This window comes from Cynoglossus semilaevis, chromosome 4 (genome assembly GCF_000523025.1).
Source record: "Cynoglossus semilaevis isolate Cse_v1.0 chromosome 4, Cse_v1.0, whole genome shotgun sequence".
Taxonomy (NCBI): Eukaryota; Metazoa; Chordata; class Actinopteri; order Pleuronectiformes; family Cynoglossidae; genus Cynoglossus; species Cynoglossus semilaevis.
The window spans coordinates 1,905,752-1,916,659 of NC_024310.1; the positions used below are offsets into that span (position 1 = coordinate 1,905,752).

The 10,908-nt window shown below is 42.3% G+C and overlaps 1 protein-coding gene across 1 annotated transcript in view; it reads right to left on the minus strand.

The window, feature by feature from the left end:
* Positions 1 to 10,299, minus strand: part of kcnj1a.1 (potassium inwardly rectifying channel subfamily J member 1a, tandem duplicate 1) — a 54,227-nt gene extending 43,928 nt beyond the window's left edge. Inside the window, exon 1 of the mRNA XM_025055071.1 lies at positions 9,155 to 10,299. The gene's annotated coding sequence lies outside the window, so the exon portion shown is untranslated. The remainder of the gene's footprint in view (positions 1 to 9,154) is intronic.
* Between the last annotated feature and the right edge of the window lie 609 nt (positions 10,300 to 10,908).

Genomic DNA, 10,908 nt, shown 5'->3' on the forward strand with positions numbered 1-10,908 from the left:
TAACGTTCACGATGCCAAACGGCGTTGGAAACAGCAGAAACATGAACGTTCCCTCTGACAAACGCCTCTCGTTAATGTCATTCTTCGTCTTCACGTTCAACCCAGCGGCGACACGTTAAAGCTGAGGCGGCTGTCGTGCATCTGTAGCCTGTCACAATCATCGCAACAAAGACGTGTGACGCGTGACTTGACGAGCGCGTGAGAGACACCGGTGGCGGGATCGTGACGCACTTTTCCAACATTCACGTTGTTCAGGCACAACGACAACAGATCAAACACCGGCGAGAACTCCACTTCAACTTCAACCTTAACTTTATTGCCCCCAGAGGGGGAACTGGTACTGCAGCTCGACATTGGAAATCAACAAATAGACCAACGGAAAACCAAGAACAACAAAAATAACGACAGTGATGTCATGTGTCCATATATGGGCATTAATTCCATAGTTTTTCATGCCTGCCTTACACATCTGCTTTACATGCAGAAGGTCCTGGGTTCGATCCCCATGGGAACTACCTACTCAGGGGCGACTCCTTGTGGGTGACAAAGGCTAACACTGTGAATTACTTGAATATGTGGGGAAAAATAAAGGATTTCAACGTCTCTCCTCCCCCTGCAGGTCACTACAAAGCAGTTCACACTGGAGCCTGATGGTGGCGCATTTAAAATATTATGTCATCCATTATAAATAAAAAAGATTAGTCATAGATACCTAGATGTACCTAGATGTGTCATCTTTCCTGGTTCAGTCGATGGTTAAACCAGACACTAGTTTCAGTGGCATTTCCTGGTATTTTAACATCGTAACTCCGTCTCTGGGCTTTGGTCTAAAAATCCACCTGTAAATTTTTTTTTTTTTTTCCAGTGCCACTCTGCTCCACTCACATGTTCAGACCAGCACAGCTATAAAAGGCCATTTGAACATTAGTGTGATGTTAGAGGACACTCAGAGTGAGGACAAGAGACACCTGCTGTTCAACTGGTGTCTCTGATCAATACTGAATTTGAAAGAAAAACATACGTGAGCTGAAATGTTGAAAATCCTCAGATTAGAAAAAAAAAAAAAAAAAAAAACCTCTGGAGCGCCAAATTGATTTTTCATGAGTGGAAGAACCACAAAAATGACCAGTGTGTGATTTCACATCAGGCACCAGTTTTGGGGCAATTTCATGTGGAGCAACCAAATCAATCCAGCTCTGAGATGATCAGAGAGCAAAGATGCAACACCCCCCCTGCTGGACACACACACACACACCCTGTAATCATCACATCTTCACTGCGTGTATTTGAAGAAGTAATGCCCGCTGCACTCACACAGTCTGCTGCACTCAGCCCGACGTCCCTCAGTGTTTGATATTCATGTCCTCCTGCAGCACGGCTCTGTTTAATACATCACAGGTTCCACTGACGACACCGCGTCGCACACAAAACAACGTCTGCCGCAGTAAAAGTTGTTTATAGTATGAAAAAATGACAGCATTTACATCTAGATGGTTCCTGGTCTCGGTGTTATCGATATCATCGGCCCGACGTTAGCATAATTATGTCATATCTGTAAGAATCGCTAAGCTACCTCTGGTTAAAATGTGAAGTGAATGTGAAATGTTACTGTGATAATAATAATAAAAAAATAAAAAAATAAAAATCTGCTCAAATCTTCATGCCACACAGATGGGAAGCAATAATTGAAGTTTCCTGGATCAAAAGTGAGGAAACAGTTGGAGCTGGAGCTGCAATCCTGCTGCAACGACTGCAACTATCAAAGAAACAAAAACAAAACCAAAACACGACCAGATCACACTGGACAACTGCTGGAAGCAAAGTGGAGGAGACACCGGTGGAGTAGCGGCGGAGGGGGCAGCTGCTGTGATAGTTACAACAAGGTCAGAACGAACAGAGTTTGGTTCTTTTTCAACCTCAGACGTGAAGACGGAAAAATAAGGTTTGAAATGATATTACAGATACAAAGGTGGATGGATGATGGATGGATGGATGGATGGATGATAGATGGATGGATGGATACTGCTTTACAACTGGCATTAAAGATCGAAATAAAATACAGCGTAATCCACAAATGTTGTGGGAAATAAAAACTTAACGACAAAATATGTTTTTTGTTTTTTTATTTTTAACACTGGACCAAATTTTCTGACACTGGTTTAAATTAAAGTTTCTCAGTCAGTTGTTAGAAATGGAGCCACGTCGTGTCATCCACAAATGTTGTGGGAAATAAAAACTTAACGACGAATATTATAATAATTATCCCACACCTCACACTCACACGTCATTGGTCAGTGTCACATCTGTGTCGTTGATTTAAGGACTGGTTTGTATCTGTCACATCTTTACGTCGTGTTAACACAGAGCAGTTTGACTCGTTTAGATTAAGGAAAGCAATGTTTCTCTAAAAATAATATATATATATATATATAAACCCTGAGCCTCCAGGCTGCGTTTTGACCCAGTCGAGACATCTGTGGGTTAGGAAGAAATAAATGAGATGAAACCGTGGAGACCTCCAGTCTCGGAGGCTGCAGAGCGTGAAAACACCTCCATATCTCAGAGATATTTCATTAATTAAGAAAACAAGACTGTTGCCCCCCCCCTCCAGTCGGCCCGTCCTCCCTCCCCCCAAACACCGTCTCAAAAACACATGATTGTTGACGCCAACGATTCTTCAAATTCTCTCGTTTCTTCAACTGTTTTGGCTGCAGAGAGAAAAACAGTCAAAAACTGATGAACTGTTCATGGTACAATACCAGGAGTCGGACCATGGCTTTCACTCACTCACTCACTCTGTCTGTCTCTGTACGTGTGTGTGTGTGTGTGTTTATGTTCATGCTAATTAATTGGGACAGGAACCAGGGGGAAAGTAGATCTCCAGCTGCTCCTTCCCGCCTCTTTACCCCTGGGTTAACTCAATCCTCTGAGGNAACTCAACAGTAAAATGAAGAGCAGACCTTGATTGACAGGTGGAAGGAGCCTTAATGAGCGTCAAATGAGACATTTGCAATTCGACGTAAACCACTTGACTCCCTGTCAGAACTCTGCTGAGAGCGCAGCCCCGGAATGTACCATCAGCACTGAGAGGAGGGCGGGGGGGACGGGGGGGGAGGGGGAACGCAGCATCAAACTGTCTCTGTGGGATCTGAACCTGATCAATGTCACGTCCACTGCGGGGGTCCGCGGGCCAGCAGTGAACCACAGTGATACGGCTGAGAGTTTCATTTCTCCGTTCTGTTCTTTGGAGAAATATCGCAGGCTTTTTTTCCAACTTTTATGGTTTCACAGCAGCAACATCAAAATTAGCAATTCTGTCGTGTTAGAAAATTAATGAAAAAAAAAAAATCACCAGGATTGAAGTGAAGAAATTGTCAAATAAGTCACAGCGCTCTCCTGTGGAAAGACTCCACGTTTTATTACAGCGTTTGGAGCAGCCGTCAGAGACGCCTGCAGAGATCGGGTTGCCAGGTTTGTCCTTAATTTCTGTTTGAGAAATAACAAACTGCAGGATCGTTTCCAACTGTTTTATGACGAATAATCTGACAAACGGATCAGCACCGATTCTTACAAACAGTTCTTAACAGTACCAGCACCGTGAATGTGCTCAATAACAGATGTAGTCCTGCAAGTGTTCTTTTTATTATTATTATTTTTTTTGTAAGAAAGACTAGAGCAGGGATGTCAAACATACGGGCTGTGGCCCAAAACTGGCCCAGTGAGAGGTTTAATATGGCCCCGTTTTGTCAAATATTTCATTAAATGTTTTTTTTCTAGTATATTGTACTTATTTGCAGAAAAACAGAAGAAAAAAAACAGTTTTCTGATTCATTTTTGTCTATTTTAACTTCAAATTATTGTTCTATATTTCTCTGTATTTTCTCTTTTCTGGATCGCCTCACGTGATTTATGTGTCATTAGTGTCAGCTGACTCCGCGGCCGACCAATTATATCGTTGGTCAGTGTTTATGACTGACTTCTGTGTCAACACCTCCTTTTTTATCCTGTTAAAAAAAAAAAATAAAAAAAAAAACAGACTTCCTGAAGGTCGACCCGGACCTGTACCGCTCTGTTCACACCACCGGGGCGGGACACGGTGGTTCCTTCCTATGTGACTGTGCCTTTTATGGAGCGAGCTAAAAACAGGGGCTGAGGTCAACGAGACGAGCTTCACCGCTCCTAAAGACGGCCCCATCCATCAGTGTCGTTCACCGGCTCAGGGAGGAGACGCTCTGAACGGCCGTCAGCTCCGGCTCTGATGGTGGAAACTGAGTCCACTGTGTGTGTGTGAATAGATATATATGTGTATGTATATGTGCAGCAAACCTGAGAGAGAAATATATCAAATCAACCCTGACAGTGGCTGCTGTTGCTGCAACAAAAAAAGCAAATAATTCACCAGAATTTCACGCAGGCACAACTTCACTAGTGGAGCAGAAATATTTCTGTTTCTCTCTTTCTCTGCTGCAGAGAATGAAGTGAGTTTCACGTCTTTTTAAAACGTCTTTTCAACCGGCGAGTCATCTGGAAGATCAGCGACGTCGACTTTAAACTGCCGTGAAACAAAGTTTTGTTGTGACACCTGAAGTGTCAGTCTGAGGAGCAGTGGAATATTCTGGGTGGAAAAATAGACTTTTCCACAGTGACAGCGACGGCAGAGAAGGAGCGAGTTCTGAAGAAGAGATTTTTTTTTTCTGCTCTCATTGTTAATGAAAATAAAATGAAAAATGAGGGAAAAAATGTAGCGATATGAAAACGTGCACTTGTGATTTTTATTTTTTAACAGGAAAAATTTATGGACTTAATTTACTGTAAATCTTCGTATTAAAAGCAGACAATAATGGGCAAAAAATAGAGAGTCAACGTGGGCGGGCGCCACTACAGCGAGAGGTGGTCGTCAGGTACAAGAGGCTTCAGCTCGCTGCCATAAAAAAGTCGATTGGATGATGAAAAAGTGGCAGCATGATTATGTTAATTTTACATTTCTAGCAAAAAAAAACTTTTTACAAGAGTGCAAAATTCCATTTAACGCAGAGCGGTTAGCGTTAGCAGCAGCAGTTAGCGTTAGCAGCAGTCTGTCAGAGAAAGTGCAAAGACAAAATCGACTCCGTGTGTTTGCCCTAGGCCTATTACACACACAGACACACACACACACACAGACTTTTATTTATCTGTGTATAACAATAACAGTGGCATCATGACAGCTCCCATCATCACTTTCGACCGAACCATTCGTCTGGATTTACAGTCAACACCACTTGATAAGTGCGGTGCTGCCATGTGACAGCTAGCACTTTTGTACAGAACCGAAAGTCCTCGTGTGCAAAAAAAAAAAAAAAAATAAGGGAGCGTCAACGTTGTGCCCTCCCGGTGTCATCACACCACTGATGTGTAAACGTTAAATAGAATTAGAGTGCATCGCGGTACCTGAGTGTAACAACACAGCGTTCTGTAAGGGTTGTAACAGTTTTCGCTGACACGATGACATCCACCGTGGTGTTGTGTAAAGACCACAGAACCAGATCAAATTCAAATCCATCACCTGAGGGAAGGTCAAAAAGTTCTGAGGCAAATCGAAGAAAGAAAAAAAAAAACAAAAAAACATTCATGTAAGAAATAGTAGTGGACGCCAATGTCCAGGAATTAAGAAAAATTAAATTGATTTAATTAAATTAAAATCATAATTTGGTCAATGACTGAATTAATGAATTTACTTGAACCTCCTTGAAAATGCTAATTGTTTGCAATTTTATTTTAATGCTACATTTTTAACAAACATTTAAAGTGTTAGGATAAAAAATAAAAACAGATGAAGCCAAGACGTTATAATGATTTGTTTCAATAAAGAAGAAAAATATTGTGGGTTAACACGCCCTGGCTAATTAATTCATTTATCGATTGGAATGTAGATGCATTTTCATCTACATTTCAAGTTTTGAATTCTGATGTTAGGCTAATGGATTAACACCTAAACTTACTTTATTTTTTTAAATTGTCTACTTCTTTGTCAAGAGATGGAACAGAGTAGAGCGGCGGCGGCCATGTTTGGGTCAGATGTATTAGAGTGAGACAACTTCATTAGGAGCAGGAAAATCAATACGGACAAATGTGTCCAGGCAGGAAGTCCACGGCGCTGGTTCTGACGTGGCCATTTCTCATCTCACTGCCTGAATCTGTTCCCGTCTCATTTCTTCTGTCGACTCTCACTTACACTGGATTTATCTGTGACTATCCGTACAGCAGGGCGGCAGTAGTACGCAAGAACCGGTCGGCCTGTATCAGTCGTTACTGCGCAATTTTAAAAATAAAACATCTGAGAACCGGTCGGCCTGTATCAGTCGTTATTGCGCAATTTTAAAAGTAAAACATCTCTTAGACTTTTTTCTGAATGACCTTTGACCTGGACGGTTTTTTTTTTTAGTAAAACTGAAGTACTTTTTTCCCCACTGTATCTCACTGCAGTCCAGTACAAAATGACCTACGGACCAGCACCGGTCCCCGGACCAGGGGTTGAACGCCCCTGCTCTAGGTGATTTTATCACCTCACTTTAAAATGCTAAACTCCACTTCAAGTGTGTGACCAATCACAGCAGCGCTTACGCTGCAGCTGAACCTTTCTAACACACAGCAGCAGGTCTCCGAGTTTCTCCTGCATCGCACTCCATCTGCAGTGACATAAACATAAAAGTCAAATAGTGGGCCCTTTGTTGTTGAGGAACAGTACACACCGTCGCCTCCAGGCATCCAGTCCTCGAGGACGGTGCAGGTAGACTGACAGACGGGCGGACAGAGCGTGGAGCCAGGACAGACCTGTGACTCTCTCTTGACACAACAGCAGCAGCAACAACAGCAGCAGGACGACGTTGTCACGGCTCACGTCACGTGTAGAGAAGCGTAGCTGTGTCATATCTGAACAAAGAGCCAGAACAAATCACCACATCCTAGCGCCGAGCACAGAGTACAGCCTGAGTACTACTGCAGTACATGACATCAGAACAGAGTAACAGCAGCTTTTAGAGGAAACGGAGGACAATTCTGTCAGAGCTGATTTTCAGGGATTTATAGAAGACAAAAAAAAACAGTCGGACTTCACTACGTGGCTCGATTGGTGCTGCAAATAATACAACATCACAGACAGGAAATGGATTAATTTTTACTAAGACTAATACAGTGTGTATTTTAATAAAACTACAACATTTGAAGCCTGTGACGAGGAGACTAAATTCAACTGCCTTTTTTTTTGTGGAGATCATTTTATCTTCGTATTAAAAGCAGACAACGGTGGGAAAAAATAGAGCGATAACGTGGGTGGTCGTCAGGTACAAGAGGCTTCAGCTCGCTCGCTTAAAAAAGTCGATTGGATGTTGAAAAAAGTGGCACCATTATTATGTTAATTTCACATTTCCAGCAAAAAAAAACTTTACAAAGGAAAAAAAAAAAAGCAAAATCAATTTAATCATGCAGCAGCAGTTAGCGTTAGCTTTTCAGAGACTTTTATTTTGACCAGTTTCCAGGGAATCCAGGGGGAAACAAAAACATATTTCTCACTTCCTGGTAATCATTCAACATCTACAAGGGGGCAGAGGTCAAGCTGGTCTGAAAGGAAGCAATCCTACAAATCATCAGGCTGGACTGAGGGGTCGGGGAGGGGGGGGCAGACCCTGATCAGTTTGCCAGTCAATCACAGTCCAGACCAACACGCACTCCTATGGTCATTGAGTGACCTTTAACCTTAATCTGCATGTTTCTGGACAGACTACCCAGAGAAGGCCACGAGATTCAAACAGCAAGACCAGCATTGAACCATCAACCCACTGGTAATCAATAAAACACAAACATCAACATTCATTCCATGTTTCTCTGCTGCCAAGTAACAAACCACCCTTGACCTTGTACCGGTTCACGACCCAGGGGTTGGGAACCCGTGCTCTACATCATACAACATTGTTTTGCACCTTTGCGGTTTGTTTTTTTTCTCCAAATGAAACATTTTCCTCCAGCGACCCAGAGCGACTGCAGCAGAAAGATTATCTGTCAAATTCACCTTGAAAACTGAAATGAGGTATGACACGCAGGACCAGAGAGGGCGCTCTACACCACCGAGGGTTAAATAAAGACAGTCTTCATGAAGATGAGACAAGAAATACTGCTCCGAGAAGAAGAATCAAATACTACTACTACAAATAGGTGTAAACACATGATAAAGATTTAAAAATCATCTCACTGATCATTTCTAGCTTTTTTATTTTCTGCAAAAATAGTATTATATGGTAAAGTATTAGTATAGTAAGTAATAGTAAAGTATTTTTCTGACAAATACAGTAAATGTACAACTTGGAATGTCCTGGTCTGTGTTTGTTTGAGAGCAGATGTTTTGACTAGAAATTAAAATGTCATTATTTTAATTTATTTTATTTTTTTTGCCTTATTCCTAAATGATCACACAGCAAATCCAACCCGTAGCTAAAAATAGCCGTTCCTCTGGCTGCTTGTGTGGAAACAATAATGGAGCGTTAGCCTTTAAATCGGCTGAGCTGGCTGACCTTTATGGTTGTGCAACAGATACATGTAACCACTTAGCATAAAGAGCTGCACATTCGTCTGTTTCTCGTTTTCTTTTTTTTTTTATCACATTGCTATTTTTAACTTCTTTTTTTTCCATCATTAGGACGAAGGCATTAAAAATCTGTGCCCACATCAGAGTGAGGGGCTTTATTTTTGTAGGAATTGGCCAGAGCAGCACAGCTCTCCTCAGTTCCCACTCATTTGCAGGTACTTCCTGTGATAGTGCCTGACTCAGAGCAGAGCAGAGCAGCTCTCCAGACTGTGGGGGATTCATCAGTGAACCAGGACAGATGCCCCTCTCTATAGGTAGCTGGCTAAAAGCTGCGTCGTACCTCGTCCCACACAAACTGTCCACTCTACTGAGACACCAACAACACACACACAGACTGTGGGTTTCTGGGTAAAATGAGACACCAACAACACACACACAGACTCACAGACTGTGGGTTTCTGGTTGAAATGATGTAACTCAGAGAACAACAACAACAACAACAAAAACAAGCGCCTGAGGGGATTTGACCAGCAGAGGTCAAGGTTCAACACATTGGCTGGTCGTTTTCCCAGAACAATAAACATAACTTTTTCCTACCTGTTCTTCAGGGTCAGGCCGCTCCTCCTGGTTGGTCTCTGCTAATCCATTAAAGTCCAGGTTGTTTCCAGGAAACTGATTTTCCAACTGTTGAATCGTATCCTCCATTTTGCGTAGATTAGTTCCAACAAGTTGATCTCCAACCGCTGACATTGTGATGATGATTGGCTCATGGCAGATTTAACGTCATCGTCGTCATCATCCTCATCATCACTCCGAGGGCAGTGAAGGCCCTATGTCCACAGAACACCTGTCCGGTCTTTGGTCGAAGGAATCCATAAACATTTGAACAAAGTCTTTCAAAGTACGATCCTGTTGTTGGAATGAATCCTTAAAAAGGATCACAGAGCTGAGGTGACTGGATCTTCATCACTTCTTAGAGACTGTGGAGTCATCGTCATAGGCCCGAAGCCTGTGTGTAAAACTTGAATTGATCCAAACAAAATGCAAACATTTAAGTTTTTTTGATTAAAAAAAACACAGGAAGTGTAAAATAATGGATGATATTTTTCTAGAAGTGATCATAAAACAGTGGTGTTTTTAAGGATTTATGTGATTTAGAGAGGATTGAAATCAGTCGGGCTTCTCAGGTAAGCATGTTAGCAGCCATGTTAGCAGCTATCTTAGCGCCATGTTGGCAGCCATCTTGGCAGTCTTCTAGAAAACCTGGAATGTTTCCAATACTCATAGTCCAACTGATCAACATGTGCCCATCCAGTTACCCCATACTCCGTAACAGTTTTTACCCACAACCATCGAAGACTTCATGGGTCTCATGTATGAATCCTGGGTTCAAAATGAGCTGAAATTAAATGAAATAAACCATTGGTGGTAAAAGCTCCGCCCACTTTCTGTTCATCTGGCTATGTTGTTTGATCACTAGTATTTTCCATAGATTATAGAGAATGTGTAGTGATACTGTAGTGGTTATCTATCCCCTATCCTACAACTGCCTTACACTCAGAAGGTCCTGGGTTCGAGCCCCAGAGGAACTACATACTTGATGCCTCCTGTTTTGTGGAATCAATAAAGTTCTCATTTTCATCAATTTGTGCACAAATATTTTTCAGTTTATCTTGATTTTTTCTGACATTCAGAGAACATGAGTAAACTGGAACCCCCAGATACCAGTTTAATCTGTTCCACAACAGCACTTGTATGTGAATCCACTAGTATCTCTTTAATCCGTTCCACAACAGCACTCGTGACTCCGCTCGTGTCATGATAAAATCCACCCCCGTCTAAACATCAAAAACATAGATATAAACAAATATATTGATCATATAAAATAATAATAATTAAAGAAAAACACTGACCCCATCTACAGCAGCTGCTGAATTCAACATTATTTACAGATATTTTCACGTGTTCAATCTCCAGAATCTCCCCCCCCCCCAATGGCCCTGACTCTTATTTACACAGGAACGGTTGGTTATTACTGTGCTGTGTTGTGTTTTGTTTTGTGATCCCGTCATCTCCGGGTCTTTTACAAGGATCATCACTTCCACAGAGGAAACAGAACAGGACGTGGCACCGAGCGGCTGATCACTGCACAGAGAGCAGATGGTGTAATGAGACCTACTGTAATGACAGTCGTACTGTCAGAGCCTTCGCTTGTATGCACTTCAACAGAGGCGCAGCGGCAGCAGCAGTGGCCACCGGGGGCACCGTTATTTTCCTATGTAAATGCTTCAGTGTAAAATCTGAGCTGAAACGTTCAAGGTTGGTCTTCGGCAGGAGGCGCTGCCGCAGGG